Source organism: Calonectris borealis, chromosome 16, assembly GCF_964195595.1.
Source record: "Calonectris borealis chromosome 16, bCalBor7.hap1.2, whole genome shotgun sequence".
NCBI classification, from domain to species: domain Eukaryota; kingdom Metazoa; phylum Chordata; class Aves; order Procellariiformes; family Procellariidae; genus Calonectris; species Calonectris borealis.
Genome location: NC_134327.1, coordinates 4,274,271 through 4,296,836, shown reverse-complemented (window position 1 = coordinate 4,296,836; position 22,566 = coordinate 4,274,271).

Sequence of the window (22,566 nt, the reverse complement as noted above, 5' to 3'; positions counted from 1 at the left end):
GCATGGAAATAATCTGATTTTCTAAAATAGAGGCCAGAGTTATAGATCTCTGCCTTGATTCCTGACACCTCAGCAACTCTGCTTCATGGCAACCTGCCTGGTAAGTGAGAACCTGGAGACCTTGTTTTCACCATTTGTGGGCTCCTCAGCCACCTAGATGTCTGGGCCCTGGGGACACTAATAGTTCTTAATGGCCCTGAGCATCCTCATCTGTGTCCTCCACCCTCCCCTCTGCCCATGGCTCATCCCTCCCCTGGTCTGGGACTCTTCATGGACCCCGTTATCAGCCCTCAGCGCTGCCTGCTGTGCGCAGGCACTGTAGGAGTGTGCCCGTTGGTGCAGGCAGAGCCTGGCTGCACTGCCTTGCCTTCTGACCCTCCTTCCCTCGAGGAGCAGCCCTGCTCCTGCTGGTCCCTAGCACTAGAGCTTGTGGTCTGATACAGCCAGTTAGGCGGTCATTCAGGGATTCATGCAAGAAGTTTGAAGCTTGGAATGTTAACTGTGAATTGAATCAAACTTCGGTGTATTGCTGTTGTTCATGAACTGGAATTGCTACCCTTCTGTGAACTAATCAAACATCAGGCAAACACGGAGCTAGATACCAACGTGTCTTCCCTTGTAATTATCGAGTGTCTATGAAAAATTGCAAGAGCTGGTTGGCTTAACAGTACAATCCTGCTGAATTCTGCCCCAGAGCATCAAATGGGCAGGGAGCTCCTTGCTGACTTCTCGCAGTGTCACTTGGCAGCTCCTGCCATGGGCCGGGACCGTGCAGTCATGTCCATGTGGCATCGCTCTCTAGAGGTACACAACAGAAGAGTAGGCTAATGGTTGGCTTTTAAGACAGACCACTAATGCAGACAAGGATTGAGTAAAGAATTTACCTGTCAGGTTGAAATCTCACTCATCTGAAGCATTTTATTTGAGGATCTCAAAGAATCTTATAAGATAGATATATAAAAACATAAAAAGACATGAGAGTTGAAGGGATTTTTTTTTAATATGCACAAAATGGAGCAGCAAATCATGTAGTAAAGATTTGATTTGACATGGGATGTGCACTCCAGCGCTCAGTCTAGAAAAGCACTTGTATACAGACTTTAAATTTAAGGATGTGAATAGGCTCACTGGAGTTAATGTTAAGCCAGTATGTAAGACTTTTATTGGTTTGGGGATGGGTGCACTGAGCATCCTTCAGGAAAAATACCCTCTGTTTGCTTATGGGCTTGGACTGAATGAGGCAGGCTAAGCTCAGCTGCCTTGTGCTTTCTGTGGAGGATGCTACTCTGATGTCAATGTCTGCAGCTTTCTGAATTGCTAATCCAGGCATCTCAACCAGTAAAAACAATACCTGGCATCGCCAAAGGAGTGGCAGAGTATTACAAGCCGTGTGAAATTAGAATTGGGCAGGGTTGCCAAGCTACTCTGTTGTTGTCACCATAGAATGAACACTGTTTTAACTGCGTAATTGTTTCAATTGTTCTTATTAAATGTAGGGGGGAAAAAAAGTCCCTCTTTCCTGCAACTGTTGAACCCTCTGCAACTCCTAACCCTCTGTTTTATTAATTTAGGGACAGTTTCTCTCTCCTTCTCCCCTACACTCTTCTCCCTTTTCAGAGCTTGTTCCCCATCTCCACTCATTTGGTTTCCCTGGTGTTCCTGATCTCTCTCTTTAGCTCAGAAGCTCCTGGGCCCTTTCACCTTTGTGTCTTCTTGTGACATTAATGAGGCTCCTGTGAACCTGTGCATCCCTCCCTGCTAGATGGAGGCCGTGTACTTGCTGCCGGGGGCAGCAACCTTCACCCCAGATATTCTGGGGTCCCTCCAGCCCTGGGGCAGGGGGTGTGTGTGGTTCTGAGATGTAATCTCAGCGTGATTCTAGCTCAGCAACTGGTGTATTAACCAACAACGTAAATGAACAGTGTGATCTGCTCTCTTCCTGTTGCCGGTAGTTGTTGGTCTCCATGCCACAGCTCACCTCTGTGTTGAGTGAGTGAACCTGGTGGCTGGATTCTCAGCTAAGGTGGTGGTACTAGGATGAGCTCAAGCCCTCCTTCCAAGCCTGGGAAGAAGGCCACTGTCTTTACCTCTTTGAAGTTAAATACTGGTCTCCCAACGCTTCATGAAGAGCCATGCACTGCTGAGTCAGACTCTCAAACAGCATTAGCAACATTCCCTTCCATCCTTCAGCACATCCAGTGTAAACACATAGAAACCTCACTATATCTTAGGAAGAATATCTTTTGGTCTTCCCTTAACAGTAATCGAGTACCAAATACTGAGACAGCATTTTTCAGATTGTAGCCTTTTAGCAAAAAGAGTGCATTACCACCCACAGGCTTTGGAGGTTTTACTTTCTGGAGTACTTAGTTACTAAAAAACTAATCCTTGCCTGCTCATTCTACTTTTGAGAGACAGAGTCAGCATTTTTCCTGCTAAATGAATTGAGTACTTTATAATATTAAAGCATTTGTGCCAGGGTCGACTTTATTGTGACTGGAGTTCCCTCCTTGGAGAAGGTTGAAAGCTGTATCGGCAGGCACAGATGGGAGAGGTTTATTGCAGGTATGGGAACCCACATGATGAACTGCATTGCTAGGTGAGGTATTTTATTTAGCATTTAGCTTTGCCTCACATGTCTGTGGCCTATTAATTCATTCGCAGGAGACCTATTGTAATTTTCCAGACACTTGAAAATTTTCAAGCAGATGTCACTTTAAACAAAACCAAAAAGCTTGGAGATGTATCTGCTGATTCTTACTGGTGTCTGAAAGCAGTAATTTCTACATTAAAATCGCTCATTCTTAAGAGAGGGGCAGGCTCCAGTATTTGATAGTAGCAATATTTTTTTACATTTAAAAACAGAAGCGTGGAAAAGGGAGGTCTGTTATGTTGGAGGAGAAGGAAGTGTTGGGAGTGAGCACTTGGTTTTAATCCTAGAAAGGGCTGGAATAGTCAGCTTTAAACTGGGATGTGTCTAGGTATGAGAAACCTTTACATAAGTCTGTCTTTGAGCCTCATTCAGGCAGATAATGAAATTATCTGGAAGACGAATAGGGAAATACACTTAGGAAAATGCCAATGCCAAAAACATTGCTAAATGACAGTTTAAGTGGGGAGCTTGTCAGCAGATTGCTAACACCTGAAGAATTTTAAAGCTTTGTTGTCATAATATGGTTATAACCTCCCCCTTGCCCAATTCTATATAATAAAGTTTGAAACTGAATAATCGGTGTATCCAGCTCCCTTGCAGTCTAATAGATTTCCACCACTCACCCAGTTTTCTATACTGTTTAGGGACAGCTACAGAGGTAACAGCATCAAGGTGAGTACCTATGGTTTTTATTACCTGCATGTATAGGTGACAGATGAATACACTCATTTTCCCAGTCACCTTCCCAGCTGTTCCTGCGGGAAGGTTCAGGGTGGTGAGAGCTGTTGGGAAGCTGGAGGTGGTGCTTGTTGCCTTGTCTAGCAGGTTGCCTTGTCCTCCTGCGCAGCATCAGGTCAGGTGTGGGAGGACTGAACAAGAGCACGGGAAAGCTGACAGCTCTAATTCAGCCACGTTCAGACTGTGTGCCATTAAGCCTGCTCAGGAGGGTGTTCCTTCATCCCTTTTGTCAGAAGGAAAGAAGAGCATAAGCAGTACCGTTTTTCTGTCTCTTTCAGAGAACAGTTAAGAAAACAAAAACTCATTTGAAAACTAGGTGCCTGAATCTTTCCCTGGGTGCCAAGGTAGCGAAGTATTGAGAACTTTGCTGGCTCAGTCGGGTCACTCCACGAGCATCAGAAAATCAGGCAGTGGACTGTGTTACCCATCTGTCAAGAAAGTTACCAAACAGCCTTCAATTAATTATTTTTAGGAGGAATGCAAATTCTCTTCGCTTAGGACAGCTCCACTGCAGGCCAGAGTCTGTGCTCCATAAAGTGATGTTGTTACAGTGAAATCAATGCAGCTTTGTTGGCTTGTAACAGCTGAGGATGTGGCCTATGCTAATTTTTGCTTAACCCTTGTACAATAAAATGTTTTAGCACATGTTAGGTATCTCAGTAGTTCCAGGTAATAATGAGATTCTGATTGCTTAGGTTAACTCTTCAGTGTTTGAGTCTTCATCAGCAATCTTGCAACTGTTCCGACTAAATGAGTTGTGTATTTAATGCCTTTTCCTCTGAGCTGGAGGAAGTGGTCTGCAATAGTTATAGAAATACAAAAGACTGACATAATAGGATGAATATGTAAAATCAAACCCTGTATCTAAATGTGTGAGAAGACACTGAGTTGAGAGGAAATACTTGTTGTACAGAGCACTGCACATGTGTGGCAGGCTCGCGTAACATGACCCTATTTATGATAGCAGCTTCCCAAGACATGATGTTTTCAAGGTTCTCTTCCCTTGCACTGTCATTCCCAACCTCTCCCTTCCTCATAGGCAAGCCAATTACTGGGGTAGCTCAGAAGTTTCTGTCACAACACAAGCAGTTTCTCAAAACAAGTATCAGCTTAAAAAAGAGTAGACGGAGGAAACTGAAAAAAGCTACAGGGATATAGCTGGAGGGGGAAAAGGGAGACGATGTCAGTTGTCTACTTCCAAAGCAATTGTGGATATGGATTGCATGGAAGCCTTCTCAGCAGCAAGAAGTCTGACAGGTCTATCAGGGGAGAGTTCATTTACTTCTAGAATAGTAGTTATTTGAACAACTAGAGATCGATATAGTTTCTAGGGGAGATGTTGCTATTTATTGGGAAATGAGAGAAACATTGGTGAAAGTTTCCTTTCTGTTTCTACAGTAACCATCAGCAGGACTGTGTACATGTTTACTCTAGCTGGGGTTCACGCGTGGCTCAAAACTGCATGGCTACAGAGCAAAAGCAGTCTACGCATGTCACGTACAGAGCACCGCTTGCTTTGCCTCGAACTTCAAAGCTCAGAGTGTCAGACAGTGGGCATTAAAGTGATGAGTTAGCACCTGAAGGAGATCACTTGTGAAATAAAAATCGGCTCTGAATTTGCATCTGCCTCTGGCCAGCGACGGGGTGTTTGGACGGGGGCCCACCCACGCCTGCCTGCAAGTGATTCTTGCAGCCTCTTCTGCTTCCAAGCTTTCTGTGAATAGCTTTGTGTGCAGAAGGCAGCGTGTAACAAGCCCAGGAAACGTGCAGTGCTCAAGGTCTGCAGCTCATTTCTATGTAGAAAGCAGAAATATCCTGATAGGTGGTGGGCAAAAGGTTTTGATATAGCTCTGAATTTCCTTGAGAAAGGGGGTCCACCTCATTCATTACGTGTAGAAGACTTGGGTCTGTCACCCCACATGAAGGTGGGGATGCAAGGCGCTGGTGCCTTCCACCACCTCAGACCCCTTACAGAAAAGTCATTTCTACGAGTACCCATCACAAAAAAGCAACACTTAGGATGTGGGCACTTAAGGACTGGGATCTGGTTAAGTAATGATTAGGGAGACAATAAATTCTACTGCATGGTGCATTGTGAAAGCCGGGCAGGAACACTTCTACTCTGTTAGCAAACATACCTGCAATATCTCTACCTTAAATGAGCTATAAAGTTGTCTGCCTCTCCTTCACTGTTTACTTTGTGTTACTGTTTTCAGCACATGCTGCAGTATTTTGCTCCTTAAGAGGTGTATGTGATAAGCTCATGAATAACAAATGAGGATTTATGTTTGTGGATTGTGAAATAATATTAACGTGACTATTACTTTTAATCTTTGCTTTTGAATGATGTATTGAGCTGCAGGTAATCCCAGAGGGATATTATTAGGGTCTGCGTATTGAAAACATCTCCTTCTTTTGTCTTCCGTGCTATTAAGTGTGGAATTGAATGTAGAAAAGTGAAGAAAGTAGGACAAACACAGACTCTCTGATTTAATGTCTTATTTTATAGTCTAAGAGCCCCACCAGCTGTATAATAGAATGGGAGGAGGGGTGTGGGGAGGGGAGGGGAGAAGAAAGATGAGAAATTCTGAAAATCTGAACACAAGCTACCTTTTCTGAGAGAAATGATGAAAGTCTCTCCATGCTAAAGCTTGATCTCCAGTAATGAAGACAGAAATTAGCTGTTTCCAAGAAACTTTCATTCATTTAAAAACCCAAATCTTGCTTACCATTTGGAAATGAACAAATACATTTTCTTTTCTTTGCAGCTTCTGAGTACTAGAACGGAAAGCTGAACTGAATTTTGCAGCCCAATGTTTGAAATAATGGTAGAAAAAAGTAAAGTGCTTGCAATTCTATTGGAATAAAATTGAATAGACTGTCTCTTCAAATTTACCCTTCTTTATCTGACTGTGATAGGATGCTATTTCTTTAAGAGGATGGATCTCTGAAAACGTTCTCCAGGACTGTAAATATGAGAGGAAAAATATGATGTCTGGGATGGTTTCATGCAAATACACCCCTCCCATACCTATTTGTAAGTAAACAGAAAATCTTGCTAGCTCTGTAAATCTACTGTTCATTTCACATCATCAAACAAATATTGTTTGCTATCTTTGCATATCAGTAATACTGCTATTAACTTCCATTAGTACGTTATTGTATCTCTGTTGATAGAGCTGGCTGGACAAAAGAGGAAATTTGGGGGCAGAAGGAGAAATACTTGATACTATTTTAATTCTCGTTTCTTGTTCAGATAGCACTTCTACTGAGTATCTCTGCAGGATATCAATCAAAAACTACTCCAGCCAGCCTGCAGGGGTGCTTCAAACTTCCTAGCCATAGGAATCGTACCTGGGGTTTGCAGCGGGCCACAGGCAGCCTTCCTGTGGCAGCAGCAGTGCTGAGCACGCACTTGTGCATCTGCCTCAGGGAGCACGGCTGCTCCTGGAGAAGGACAGGGAGTAGAATGGCTGCTCTCCTATGCATGGCCTGACACGGGGCTGGGGAGAGCAAGCAGGAGGATGAAAGCAGGGCGACAAGTGCGGGTGGACTTCAGACACTCAAAAGGACCAACCCCCCCGGCTCTTCCAGAGGCGACTGCTGTCCCCTGTCTGTGTCATGGCAGCAGCCTGTGGGCAAGAGGAAGGTGCTCAACTGTCAGGACAAGCTTCTCTGAGTGACTGGTAGGTTTCCAGAAGGGAAGCCTTCTGCAGGCTTGATCTAACTGATGGGCCACTAAGCCACACCACATTGCATCACCTGCTCTTAACCCCACTAATGACAGAAACACAGAGACCTCCCAAGATATAGCTATGCACAAGATCAACAACCACCTCTTCATCTTGTACAGAGTATCGTAATGCAAAATCCACCAAACACTGTTGAAAAGGCAAGCACAGACTCCTACCTCCCCCTCCTGAGGGATCTTCTAGCAAAAATATTGTCGATGGCTCAGCTGAAGGCAACACAGGTTTGCAAAAAACTGAATGAAAAGCCTACAACACTTAGGAAGCTTGAGGTGTGTAGAAATTTAAATGTAGTCCCTGCTGAAGGGCAGATCAGAACTGAAGGCAGCTGTGGTGCAAGGCTGGCTGGGAAGGAGCAGTGTCCATTTTTCAGGAGCAAAGTGACTGCAGGTCTGCAGCTCTTGTGTATTCGTGACTCTGAGGACAGTAAAAATGACAGGTGGATAAGGGGTGAAGATAAGGTCCCTTTGTCCTTTCTAACTTTACTCTGGGAAACAGTTTAAATTTCAGTGGGAATTCTTAGTCTTAAAGCTAAGACAGTCCTGTCCTTGAAAGCTGGTAGTCCTAATTATGAGAGGCTTATAGGGATGGTGAATAGATCATCTTTGCTTCTTGAGTTAATCTTGATATATAATGCATGGCAAATATTGTGTTGTTTCTTTTAAAAACCGTCAGTGAGAGGAAATTCCAGAGACGAGAAATGCAATCTTTCAAAGGATTAAGAGAGAACTAACTAACATGAACCAGATCATTAGCTTTGTATTTTCTGTTCCACCTTCTGATGCCCATATTTCACTCATGAGGATGAGTTGGAACAACTCCAAAAACTAAGTGGAAATTAATTTCTCAAAGGCTGATCTGGAAGTTAAGATGCATTTCAAAATCACTTGCTTTACAGATCCCATCCATTTGCCCTGAAGAAAGAAAAAAATAATGCTTTATGTAGCAACACGAAGTACAAGTTAAAATGAATACGGGTGAGCCCCTACAGGAGGCTCAGTGGGGAACCAGCCAGCAACCCAGCACTGCTGTGAAATGCTACATCAGCCATTGTGAGGGTGTATTTAACATGTTTAAAACAGATCCTTGAAACGGAGGATTTTTTAAGGAAGCTGGGAGGACTATGCAAGGACGATTGTACACACTGTGATTTCACAGAAGATTTTAAGATGTCAAAATTAGGTTTTTGACAAGACCTCGTATGTTATGAAAACCTAGATTACAGAAAATTCAGGAAAATATCCAAGGTTTGATTTTGCTTTCAACATTATGTTCTCTAATATAGACTATTTAAGAACCTATTTTGAAAATGAAACATTGATAAAATGTTAAAGCTCTTTTCTTCCTCTAAAGCATGATTTTTATGATATATAAATTGTAATCTTTCTAAAATGTCAAACTTATGGAAGACTTAATCACTGAAAGAATATTTTTTTTGTGACAGAAAACTGCTTTGCAGAAGGTTCTGCAGAGCTGTTTTGCAACTAGCTTTAACATAAGCAATTTCAATTGCAAACAAAAAAAGAGAGACGAAATTAATCAGGTATTCTTCAGTGTTAGAAAGATTCTCTTCTGAACATACCTGAGCTCCAGATAAACGTAGCAGAATTAGGGAAAAGTAGGGCTGTTGTGAGATCAACAGCCTCAAATAATGTCCCTAATTTTAAGGCTGAGAAGTAAAGGATAAAATACTGGTGCTTTGAGTTATGAATACATTTAAGGTCTTTGCTGAACTATGATATGAGACTAATGATGATAAATATTGTGAAAATGATTAAAGCATGATTGCACAGAAATGCATTTGTATTACTAATATTAGGTAATTAAGGTCCTTGCATTCTTCCTAGCTATGCTTACAGATAGGTAAAAGGAGTCACAGTAAAACTGATACCTTCGTTTTCAGAAGTGCTGAAAAACCCTCTTCTGCTACTCTTTTCTGTGTGCCATGATTATATTTAGCACCTTGCTTAAAGTCACAGGGCAGCTGAGCAGTGGCATAAGTCATCTGGTTTCGTATCTAACCTGCAGATCGTTTTGGAAGGGGTTTCTCCTGGCATAGGATAGGAAAGAAAGGATCAAATACTGCAAATATGGTACAGATCGTTTAATCCTGACACTTCGTACCTTGATTCACATTGCAAGTGAAAGTATGCCTTGGGGTAAATAAAATGCTGACTCTGCAAAAGGAAGTGTCAAAATCAGTGTGGATTTTAATAGCACTGGATGTTGGCAGTGACATTTCAGTGTGACCGACTTGTGGGATGAGTTAGCACGTGCCAGTCTAATTGAGAAAAATGCCCATTACGAGCTAAAGACTGAATGGGAGTGACTTGTTCGTTCCTGCTTTGGGGAAGCACCAAAGACAAGAAGGCAAGTTGGCCAAACGCTATGGAGAAATTCTTTGCATAAATGCAGAACTGAGGTTTGCAAAGCTGCTGTGTAAACCTCTTTTCTAAAGTTTAAGTTAATTTAAAACAGAAAATGCAGTACCCATGAAAAAGCTTCCTTTTGTTCCAGTGTTAAGATGTGCCTTTTCATCCAGTTGAACCTATTTGCACTGCTTAAAGCACTAATTGCTCATATTCTTTTGGTTCAATGTTATTCTGGACAAATTATGGTAATTATGTAGATCACAAATATATGTAACAGTCTTTGATACTTTCTGTAATCGCGCTTGGAGTTCAAAGGCCTGATGTTTAATATGGCCTATTCCATTAAGGACTGTTCCAAGTAAAGTCAATGGCAAAAGTCCCAGTGACTTCAGTGGTGAAGGTTCACACCCTTAGATATGGTTCATCCTACTTCAGAGGAAGATTTTGTTTTCTTTTAATTCACTAGATGGTAGCAGTGTACAAATTATGTTGTGTTTTTTTTTTTTTTTTAAATTCTAATCAGACTCACATTCAGAACCTTCCTTCATTTCCCAGCCCATCCTTTCTGAGTCATGTACTGGGGTCTTGAGGGGAAAGAAGACAAAAGGTTTTAAACATCCTTCTGAAGGGATGCCAAATTTTGTGCCGTCCTCCAGATGTTTTCTTGTGATGACAGAAGCCAGACTGCATTGGAAGAGTACAGCTACTGATGGTCAGAGAATGACATCAACATCTAAGGCTGAGCTTAAACACTTTCATCCAGCCAACATATAAAAAAAGAAGAAAGAGACATTAGATTTCCGTTAGTTCTGTATCCCTTCCACCAGTTTTTACTGAATTCTCTGCAACGTGTCAGGCAGCGTGATTAAATGAATGTCTGTTATGATAGTAGCCGGTCCTGGGAAAGTCACTGTGTTCAGCAAGGGATGATCTGGTTGACAATAGGCAAGAGGAATTGGGCTTCCAAACTACTAATCTAGGGTAGGGTTGTTGCGGAGTGTAATCCTTCCTTGTGAACAGCAGATGTGTAGATAACAAGAAACAGTCATTTGAAACAGGTGTTGCTGTTTCGTACACTTTTGTCCTACCTAATAACTGCACATGCTAGGCTTAACCTCCTGATCTACATGTTGCCACAGGAGCATTAACCATTTCTTGGGAGGGAGGAGGGGGAAATTTTACCAAAGTGTTGGTAGTCTTTCTCCAGCAATAAGAAATTGTTTTCAGACAGGTTGGTATAACCTTTGACATTTCACTTTTATCACTAGCATGCCCTGTGCTTTCAGTGACGATGGCCAGTCCTGAGTGGTGCTCTTGGGGAGCTGGTCACAGCCAAATGTGCCACTAAAAGGGCTGCCTCCTGCCACGGTGCTGCTCAGCATCTCTCCAGAGAGTCTGTATCCCTCTGGTTTCTCATCTGCTCCCCACCTCTTCTCTCACAGTTTGCTCTACTATTCAGGATCTTCCGGTGTGTGGGGTTTATTACAGTTATCACAGTGCTAGGTTTAGCCAAAAATTAATTCCAGAGAAAGTGCTGTGCTGTTATGACTTACCTCTAGTTTGGTATTGCATCTTATCAACCACACAGGCGGCTCCTCTCCGAGGTTGCCTGTTCCTGCCTGTCTGTCTTGAACAATCACGGTCAAGCAAGCTGACTGTCTCGGCTAGTGCAGCAACTTGAAACTAGCTCAGTATTTTTTAAAAATATACAGCACTCAGCTCTAAATTTCATCCCTAATAGTTCTACTACAATATATCAGAGATGAACGATGGAAATTTGAAGTAAAAATATATGATGCTAAAAAAGATGAAGATATTTATGTACTGATAGATAACAGCCAGAAGTAGCAGAGATATGATTCACACAACCCTCCAGTGAGTAGCTAGAACTACCTGTAGTTATCCAATATCCCCATCTGATCCTAGTGGGATGCAGATAGGAGCCTTATCGCTAACTAAAGCTGAGTCCTCCTGACTGAATCAGACAGGCTGATACTGAGATCGCTTTGCAGAAGTTGCTCCGTATAAAGCTTGCAGCAAACATTATTTTCTGGTGGCACAATGAAATAATTCCAGGGGACATTTGCAGGAGAATTTTCAGAATTCCTTCAGGCAATGATTGTGGAAGAGAGACTGTAATATAAGTACACTCTTGCTTTGTGCAAAGCACAGTGAGATAGGCAGAATTAACATTGATGGGAGAAAGCACACTCAGTTTTCATGAAGATGTTAAAATATCTGATATTGTTTTGCCAATTTGAGTGTTTGAGTGGCAGGAATATACTGGGTTTTATACTTTATTTTTGGCAGCAGCTGAGATACTGAATTTTAAAATGTACATGCAGATGCAAAAAAAATCATTGTAAATGGGTATCATACCTTAACAGCTTGTCTATTTTATAAGTCTTTGTATAATACCCTGGGTAATATGAAACAATTTCCTAGTCAGGGCCACAAAAGTCATCCTAAAATATATGATAGATGTGATGATAAAACAAGACAGTGAAGATCAGATTTCCATTTTCTTTTGGTTCTTGTTATTTCATAATTGCTAACAAAACTTTCAAAATGAGGGTCCCAATCTAGAATTTCAGCAAGGAAATGATTCACACCTGGAAAATATATCAGTTCATGTTGCAACCAAAATATACCAGTTCATGTTGCAAGTATGTGAATGAGAAGAAAGCAGGGTATATGCTGATTCTGTGTCATGCTAATTCTACAACTATCACTTAGGAATTAATAAAACATATAACATGACTCTCTTGCAGCTATATTCCTGCTGGCTGCTGCTGTGGTGATACATTGCAATAATATGCCAGTGATGATATTCCAGTAATAAATGATGGTAATATACCATCAGATCGTCATCACTCCAGTGATGTACTATTGCAATACATCATCAGGCAATGGAGTTTAAGCATTAGTGGAGGAGGCAAACTCCAATATACATATACTGAACACGGTGTACAACATAATGTACCGTATACATTGTGTATGTGTGTTCAGCAATAACTGTATATGAAATGTATACGGCATATATGGGTTTTTCTTACTCATTTGAATACTTAAAATTTAAAGGGAATGTGAGTGTTCAATCAATCATAGAATAGAATCATAGAATCATTTAGGTTGGAAAAGACTTTTAAGACCATCGAGTGATGGAGCCGCTTGGGAATCAGCTCTCCAGATTTTCACCATCCTGCATTGCAAAGTGAGCGTGTTAGGTGATTGCCTCTCGTAGTATTTATACACCAAAATGATATGTAGAGCCTTGGTATGAAAGGTCAGGGTCAGCAGGTTTTTGACTTAATTTGTGACTGCTGCTCAGCTTGTTTCTAAGACAGTGATTACTGCCGGAGGGCTCTCAAACTATTTTGTGAGTACCAACCAACTCTTCTGCAATAATGGTATAGTATTATATCTGATATGCACGCAGATGGACCAAGTAATTGGAGGGAAAAATTGAAGATATTTCTCATTCTTTATTCTTATTCCTTATTTCTTTCATTTGGCAGCTGTCTTCACTGGAAGCTTGTACAGATGTAAGGCATCACAGCGGTGACATTTTCACTGAAGTCTTCCCAGATGACATAATTCATAGGTTAACCTCCAGTGAAACTTCCTGAAGAACTGTTGCATCCTAGCTCCCAACAGTGGTGCGAGTCTGGGGAGTCACGCTGAGTCACCTGCCTACAAGCAGGTTTAAAAAGAAGGGAAGATTTTACTTTGGAAGCCAAAATGGCAATACCAAGATGTTAGAGTCAAGGGAAGAGACTCTTTTTTAGTTAGTAAAGTGCAGTCTCAGAGGTTCAATTTTGATGACAACAGAGCAGAGAATTAAGCTATGCACTTAAAGATTTTTCTTAGCCTTTCTGATACTGAATTTCTCCAGAGGAATTCCATACCAGCCAGCTCTGTGATCAATAAATATGCTATTGATGGAAAATGAGAGAAGGACTTAAAGAATCATTAAAGGTCAGCTGATTTGTCCCTAAAACTCATATGCTCAGCATCTGTTTACTACTTAAGAGTCACAGACTGAGACAGTGAAATTCACCTGGGAAAGAAGTTTGATTTTGTATGGCTGGCTGAAATTTGTATCTCCTAACATTGAAGAATATTAATTTCTAAGAGCTGGTGTGAGTTCTTCTGCATGAGCAATCAAATTAGTCACTTCTGCTTTCACTGTTGTTTGATGTAAAACAAGTAAGATCGTTCTATTTAAGTTCAAATGAAAAACCCCAAGCCAAGTAAAGCATCACTCACAAAGCTTGGAGCACTGCAGTTTCATCACCCAAAACGCTGCTACTGTAAATTCGGTTCAGCTACCAAGATTGCATCTTTTAATACATTATAAATAAACTTTTTAGGATACTATTGCAAGAATCAATGCCACATGCTGGAAAAAAGGCAATTAGAAGAAAAGAAAGCTAGGAGAGGTGAGGATCTCCAAGTGTAATATACATGTTGTAACCCAACAGAGCATCCAGAGCCACAGGGGCAAACTACGTTTCCTGCTGGGCTTGAAACATTTTGTCTGCTTTATTAACTTCCAGTAGTGACAGTGGAACTATAGCCTCAGACAGAAAAAATATCCACCTTTAATATAAAGATTCCTAGTGATGAAAACTATCACAACCTTCATTAAATTGTTCCTCTGCTTAGGAAGCTTCACTGTTAGCAACTTGAAATATATGTCTGGAATATACACAATTTGGTTTGCTTAAAGTTGAAGCAATTTGGGTTCTAATGTAGATTTCCTTGTTCAGCAGAGGTTCCTGCTTTCTGGTGGCTTCTACCTTTCCGGTTACTTACTCTATAGCCAACTTACTGTGTATCTTTCTATTCTGTTTGACCTTTTAGTACACCTATTGATTTATTTTCTTTTAAACTTTCTAAGTTCATAGTTTTATTTTGTCATCGGTATAGCAATGTTTTACTGAAGCCTAAGTATATTTAATAAATGCTCTTCCTATATCAACCAGGTTAATAATGTCTCTAAGAAGATTAAAGTTACTTCAGGATGATATATTTTCTGTGCTTTGTTGATCAGCATTAACAGTAGCATGCACATTTCAGTTTCTGTTAACTGAATTAAGTACGAGCTTTTCCTTCGTTTTCCCATACTGATGTCAGCCTGACAACCTCTGTTATCTCAGCCATCTTGCCCATACTTTTTAATGAACTAACAAGGAACTAGCATTCTTTAAGTTTTCTGGAATTCTCCCCTGTCCACGGGTTACTGAAAAATCAACATTAGCTGCCAAAAAAAAGCTCCTCAGCCAGCTGCTTTAAAATTTCTCGATGCAAATTACCCAGAACTTCTGATTTAAGTATGTCTAACTACAGTAGCTGTTGATTAATATCCTCTTTAGTTACAGTAGGAATAGAAAGTATATTACCATCATCATAGAACAAATACATCATCCTTTCTCCCCAGTACAGAACAGACATCTTTATTGAATTCTCTTGCATTGTTATTAAATAAAAAAGAAGTATCTATTGTTTCTGTTTGGGAACAGACCTATTGCTCTGTTTCAAAGGTTTTTTTTTTCCACTCCAGAAATGTTTTGCTAAAATTGTTCCCTTATTAATGTTCTCAACTACACATTTTTGTTTTTCTTGTCAATTATCTATCCTCTTTTACTATCAAATTTGTCTTTTTCCTCTGTATTGGTAAGACTTACTTTTATGGCTGCATTCACTTCCTTCCTGCTGCAGAAGTTTTTGATTTATTATGCTGAGCTTATTCTGTTGTGTTTTTACACAGATACAACCTTCTTTCTCCTGTGAAAATTAGATATTCTCAAGTAGTTCTTACAAAGCTCTCATATTTTCTGCCTTATTTCCTTCTTCTAGTTGATTTTGCTCATAATGGTTTTTGGCTTTATAAAGCCAACTTTCTTAAGGCACCACTGTATACTGTACTGGTTCAAACTTCATTTTGCTTGCATACAGCAACATTAGTTGAATTATTACCACTCCTATGTCAATAATGAAGACAAGACTGGTCCTTGGTGTTTTCCCTTTATTCAAGAGCACATCTTGCACGCAAAAATCACACATAAAACTGATTCATTCACTCCTGATACTGAAGTTTTCCTTTCTGGTAAAGGTTCCTCATCTTTCCTACAGGAAAGACCTGGCTGCTGAGCTAAACCAGGAGAAAAGCCAGCCTCACCAGAGGAGTTTTATAGCTCCCTGTGGGATATGGCAACTCACTCCAGCTGGGCCCAGGCACAAATTCCCCCTCCTTCCCCCATGGCAGAGTTCCCTGGCAGTCCCTGAAATAAGAACAGGCAGCTGTGAGGTGCCCTCTGCCAAGGCGAAGAGCATTTACTCTCTTCTTATCACCCATCTGATGGGGTCTGTAGGACTTAGGAAGCAATCATTCAGACCCTGTGGGCTCTGCCCCAAAGTTGCCCCTGGCATCAAGGGGATGCTGTCCCCAGTGAATTCTGCGCTGGGCTGGCTTCAAACCTGTGTTGGAGGTAAACGATCAAAGCTTGGCTTCTTAATAGGCTGCATTTTGCAAGTTTCTTTACAGCACTCCTATTCACTCAGCTGCTGGCTGAGAGAATAAGCTGCTTTAAGTGTTTGTGTCTATGTGGAGCAGGTTCAGGCTGCCCGCTGTTTCAGTTCGAGGGAGAGAACGAGCTGATATTCCCCACTGCTCCCTCTCCTTAAAGCCCAATGTCATGCTCTCAAAACAATACCCCTATTTAGTTTGGTTCCCTGGACTAAAATGTCTGCACACTGTTTTCCTCACTGGCATTTGTGTTTGGATCTTTACTCATAGCTGCTGTAATTGAAAATGGTTAATGTGCAATGGCTTCGCTAGGTGGTTAACAGATCCAATTAGGGCTGAGTTCAATATCTGTTATGTTGCTTTGCAGAGGACCAAAACTGGCTTACATCTTAACTTCAAACCTGATTAGAGAAAAAAATCTTTCAGAAGTTCTTTCCCAGTGTATATCTCCTCAGTCTCGGAAAGTACTTGCATTTACGTGCGTACCTTCGGCAGTTGAACAGCAATGTGAACAAGTGAAATAGCCAGCAAAGGCTAAGTGCTGTTGCAGAGGGACTGCTTGGTAACTCCACTGCAGGCTCTCCGGGTCCTGCAGCCTGCCACGACGTGGTCACATCACTAGCCCCTTCCAGCCCGCGCTGGGTTTAACGAAGACACGCTCAGGACAGCGTGCCGTGGCGCCAGCGGTCGTTAAAACTGCCCAGGAGTCGCAGCACGGCCCAGCTCTGTGCTAACCTCCGTGTGAGCGGGGGATGCTGCGGCTGCTGGAGCTGGAGGGGAGCCGGCAGCGGGGGGCTTTGCCTGCTCCCTCTGCGCAGCTGAAACTTCCCATCCCACGTAAAGTCTGAAGTCAGGCTGTGCATCCAGATATGACTGATGGCATGGTATGTCAAATACATTAACAGAGCTTCTTTATAGCTGCTCTTCCTCCTCTTCATCCAAAAAAAGAACCAAAGAATTCTTTCTATTTTGGAGCTTAGGGTGTAGGCTTAAATACTATATATACACGAACTTTCAACATGCGATATTATATTTTATAAAACCATGGCAATGAAAATATATTGAATGCTTGCCAGATTCCTCCCCCTCAGTCCTGCTCCTGACACTAGGCACCTATTTAGAGCTAGGAATATTCCCTCCCCATATCTAGGTTTTCAGAGTAGCTTGCTTTTGTCATTGCAAGTGAGCCATTAAAAAAAAAAAAAAAAAAGAGAAAGAAAAGAGTTACAGCAAATTAATAAGTCTTTTCTGCTGAATATGTTATTTCTATTAAAATTTTAAGAGAGTTTAAAGTGATGGTAAATGTGGTCTTATTTTAGAATGGTTTCCCTAACACTTCCCAACAGTTGCCAATGGCACTTACGCCTTCTCGTACATACACACACAGCTATTTAGCTGACAACAGTGTTTAAGCCATTAAACAAGATAATATTGCAACTGTTATGCAATGGTAAAGCTTGCTCTTGAAAGAAGTATTTGGTGTTTTAAGCCGAAAGTCGACATTTGTTCCATATTCATTTATATTTTCTTTATTAGAAATGTATAATTTAATGTAATATTCAAGGCCCTTAGGGTATACACTCTGTTACCTATAAAACATTCATGCACATTGAACACTTTTTTGGTGCCAGTTCTTGGCTTTGTACATCTGCTATACAATACTGAGTATTCTAACTAACAACATGTCTTAATTGAGTTTAGGTGTTCGAGTCATTTATTTAAATTTAGTAGTGTGAATAATTTATTTCAATTTACATTTTAATTATTTTACCCACTTTTTTGGGAGTAACCTCATTTTCTAGCTTCTAAAAAAATAATTGGCATATGTTTACTGCAGCAACATTCACACTTACTAAATTTTCTGAGAAGTTTAGTTCCAAACTGCGAAATAATAATGAATTATTCATACGTCAGGCATTAGCTGGAATTAAATTAGGATGTCCAGATCTAAAAGAAACCTGACCTTCTAGCACCCAGCAGTCCCTAAAGCTCCCTAAGGATTGTTCATCTGCCATGGCAAGTTGGACTCAGCTCCATTTAAGTGTAGCAAAATATGAGTATTTCTGCAGTCAATGTGGATTTATATGTTTTTGTTTATTATTATATGTTATTATTTATTATCTGTAATTGAACTGTTTATTGGGACATCATGCATGGCATGGAGTTCCTTGTGCTCTTTGCCCAGGAATATTTATAACCCAAAAGGAAACTGATTTTTTTTTTGTCGTTGTTATATTAGTTTACCTTGCAAAAATGGACTAAACAAGGTGGTTTTTCCCCATGTAACTACACAGAAAGTGAAGGTCTGAGATAGGCATTCCATTTCCAGCTGGTGCTTATGGTATTTAGGGGCCTCACAAGTGAGGAAATGGGTACATACCCATACGTACAAGCATTTAATCTTTGGCACCCTCAGAAGTTCACCAGCATGCCCAGAGCTCAGCTCAATTTGCACAAGTGCAGTGTGGTGTATTGGTTGTGTGTTTGCTGGGAGAACTGCAAGGAGTCCAAGCTCAAAGGACTTATGTCCTCAGAAATAAATGGGGACTTTGGTGGGAAACCAGCAGCAATTTAGAAAGCATTATTTATTTATTCACTGACAACAAAAGCTAATTGCTCATTGTCTGAAAAACCTGCTTTCTTTAAAGGTGAGCCTGAAAAATGGAGGCACCCAAAAAAGTGCCAAACTAAAAAAGTGCCAAACTGATTAAAACTCTGAGTTTGCGGCGCCAAGCCTGTAGCGTTGCCTGCCCCACGTCGCGGATCGCTGGGGCACAGAAGACGCCTGATCTGCTGCCCTCTCCGAGTCCCGCAGCGCTGAGGTGAGCACCAATGTCCTACCCCTGAGCCAGTGTCATTTCCTTGTAGTACCTGGAAAACTTGGAAAGCAGCTAATTCTCTTTGCAGAATTATGTACGACTTTAAAGGCTTCTGCTCATATAAGCCCTGAAATATAAGCCCTGAGCAGTTATTATCAGGGAGCCACAGGCAGGCGTGGCTTTACCTAGTTCTCTTGCCGTTTCCTGGGCATTAGCCGCAGACCTTGTTCCTGCAACCACACGTGCCAATAGTTTAACTCAGTTCACTGGAGCTAGTCAGATCCACCATTATTTGCGTGGCGCAGTCTTCAGGACTCATCATTTAACCCATGAAGTGCTGCTGCTGTTTTAACTACTGCTCCCCCACCGCACACAGAGATGAATCAAGGTTGCTCATCCAGGGCACGGCTTGGTAATTTGTTCACCAACGAGTGTCTGTAACAGTTCTCCCCAATTCTTTCATGGGTTTCTAGTGCATGCAGCCTCAGGGTCTAACTGAGTCCTACCGTTAAGACATACTGTATGATCTGATTTTAGAGAAGCTTAGGATCTAAGAAAATAGCTAATGTCTGAATCCAGCTCCTACAGAACATCTCTCTCAGTGGCAGCTGCCTGTATAGGTTTCAAAGTGTTAACAGGAGAAACACTGTCCCCATTTTATAGACACTTGTTAGTGATTGAGATGGCTAAAATAGTTTTATAACCAGAAAAAGATGCCTTCAACAGCGGGCAATGAAAACAACTCAGCATTAAATATGTGAGGATTTTTCTTTAGTGGCAAAGTCAGTTTGTGACATTTTGCCATCAGTCCTGTGTGCAGGCATGCATATACACATGCACCTGTGTCTCTCCAGGTTTTTTTTTATGATCTTTTCTGAATACAATGTAAATATAAGCAAAAAATATATGCATTGGTTTCAGCCTGAATGTCTTTGTTCCTTGGATTTCTACGTATATGTGTATATATATTATTCAGCACTGTCTTTTTTTACTCATGCATACCTTTTCACACACACAAGCGTGCCCTGAGATGTCATGATCTCCCTTGCTTGTCGATCTATAGCTACATAAATGTTTCTCTAGGTAAATAAATTTCACCACATTTTACTTTAAAATGTAATTTTTTTTCAAATTCACTTTTACTGCTAAATATAGCACGTAGTGGCCCATCCATAAATAAATACCTTGCGAATAGAAAATGGTAAGCTGGAAATATTTTTAATAATCTTTAATAATTTTTAAAAATCTTTAGCCTTTGGCTACAACAAACTACATGCATATCTTTGTTTTGAATATCAATTGAGATGCTATTCAAAATAAACCTTTTTTTTCAGCTCTAGAAAAAAATCCCAGCTGAGCAGAAGTTGGGTGTAGAGGAGTCTGCAGAGAAGCAGTGATCCGGTGGGTTGTGATTCAGGTGCAATAACAGTCATTGTATCTGAAACTATGAACTGCAGCTTTCCAGAGCTGAAAGCACAACCAAAGAGGTGGCGGGGCTGCTGAGAGCTGTACTACGTGGGACTTCTCCACTGAGCAAGCGGCTGCCCTGGAGGTGACACAACATTCGTTTCGAAGTTGGCAAGTTCTGTGCTTGGGAAAGGTTTGACGTTAGTTGTTGTGGGGTGCGATGAATGCTCAGGCTGTTTTCTCTGCATCACAGTCTGCAGATTCCAGCTGAAGGAAATGATTAGTTCAGCAGATGGTTAAATACCTTGTTGAACCGGAGCCATATCCAATCCCTACACGTGGGGAAATAACTTGGGGACTGACTATGACAAGCACAAGGCTGTGGACTTCTGAGAAGTGAGGAGTCCCAGAGCCATGTGCAGGCGGTGATGGGGACAGTGCCAGCCTGGACACAGGGCTGCTGCGGGGCGGGCAGCCCCCGGCTGGGGCTGGGGGATGCAGCTGCCCCAGGCACCGCAGGGAGGCACCCGGGCGCGGGGAGGAGAGCCCCACCGGGGACTTCAGCGCGTACAGGGTGGAAGGTCCATCTGTGCTGCTCTGGCACCATAAGCAGCAGAGCAGGAGTATCCTGAGAGGCATCACACCATGCGATGAGCTATAGGGACCACGAGCTGCTGCAGATTCATGGTATTACAAAATCTACTCCACAGTCAGCTTTAAATGTTTATTCCTCAAGCTACACGCTCTCTAACAAAGGCAGCTTTTCACTCAGACCCTTACAAACCCCTGTCCTAAAACACTCTGATCACAATAGATTTTGTAGATTTTGTAGTAATGATGGTATGAAGTGTGAAGCTACTGGCGAGCTGTGGTAAATATGCAATATACACAGCTTTCCATATGACAAACCTGCATGTATCCTAGAAGTAAAAGGATTAAAATAATTTTTGGACAACATGACCTCTGTTTTGAAGGTCACAAGCAAAAGACCTTCCTGAAAGCTAGACAGAATGTTTTGCAGATGACAAGGAGTAATTTCTATACGAAAAAATTCCATCTTTGAGCAAAGAGCTTAATAAAAAATATAAGCAGAAGGTAGAAAAACAGCATTGGTTGCTGAAAAAAAAAAAGAAAACCCCTTGTTTCACACAATACATTAATAAATACTTTTTTTTAATAGTGGTCCAAATTTTTAGGCATTTTGTGGACAACTCTGAGACTAGTTCTTTGTCCCATTGCACTTACTATCCAATACTGCACATATGCAGGAAATGAGTAAGTGGTAAGACTGGGGGTGGCGGACATAACCGTGACAACAGTTTTGGCCTTGTTTGACTGTGAATGGCTTTTCAGGTGCAGATTTATTTGAAAAAGGGACTAATATGAGAAGGGTGTCTTCTTATTTGATGGCTCTAAACCTACCCCCGCTCCTCACCTTCTTTATGCTGGAGGCACAGTGGATACGCTGGGAGAAGGATCCTGCCATACTTCTCCTCTAAGCCTCCACTGTTGGAAACAGGATATTAAATGCTTGGCAATAAAGCAGGTTCTGCTTGTTGTTCAGTAACCTTGTAGCCTTCAGCTCTGCTCTAAAATCTTACAGGAGCCGAGTACCCAAGCAGGAATCAATGATTTGTATCAGAGAGGAAGGAGGATATTAAAGATACACCGGAGGAAACAAAAAAAGAGAAGCTAACCTTGGAGCAGCCAAATGGGTAGAGACCCATCGGTGCATTCTAACCCTCCTTTCTTGTCCCTTCCCACTGATGAATTTAATCTTCTTTACATGATGCTTGCCAGCCCTTCCTCTGGCACTGCAAGCTGGCTTTTTAACGTGATTAGTGGCTTTTGTGCACAGCCTCTACTGGGTGGGGAGTTGAGGCTGGGGAGTGAGATGAGGCAGTTGGGGAAATAGCGCTGCTTTTCCATCTGGGCTCCAGCAGGCCCTTGTGGATGAAACCTATCAATCATGTGAAAAAGGTTTCTCAGCACTGCTAGAGCTGAGGAAAGCATATGTTTCTTCCCACCTTTGTTATTAGTCCACCCCCTTACTTCAGGGCTGCATGCTCATTAGCAGCCACCTCTTTGTAATGCCCAGGAGGGGCTTTGCTGTGACCCTGATGGGAGAGAAGGCGGCAGCGGGCGAGGGGCAGTGAGCGAAGCCACTCGAGTGCTGAGCTGCTGCTCCCTGGCGACTGCAGGTGACGGTGTCCGCAGGTCTCTTGAGTAGCACTGGAGGTGCTGGGCAGGGAGGACGGCACCACAGGAGTAGCACCCCAGCAGGGCATTCCCCTCT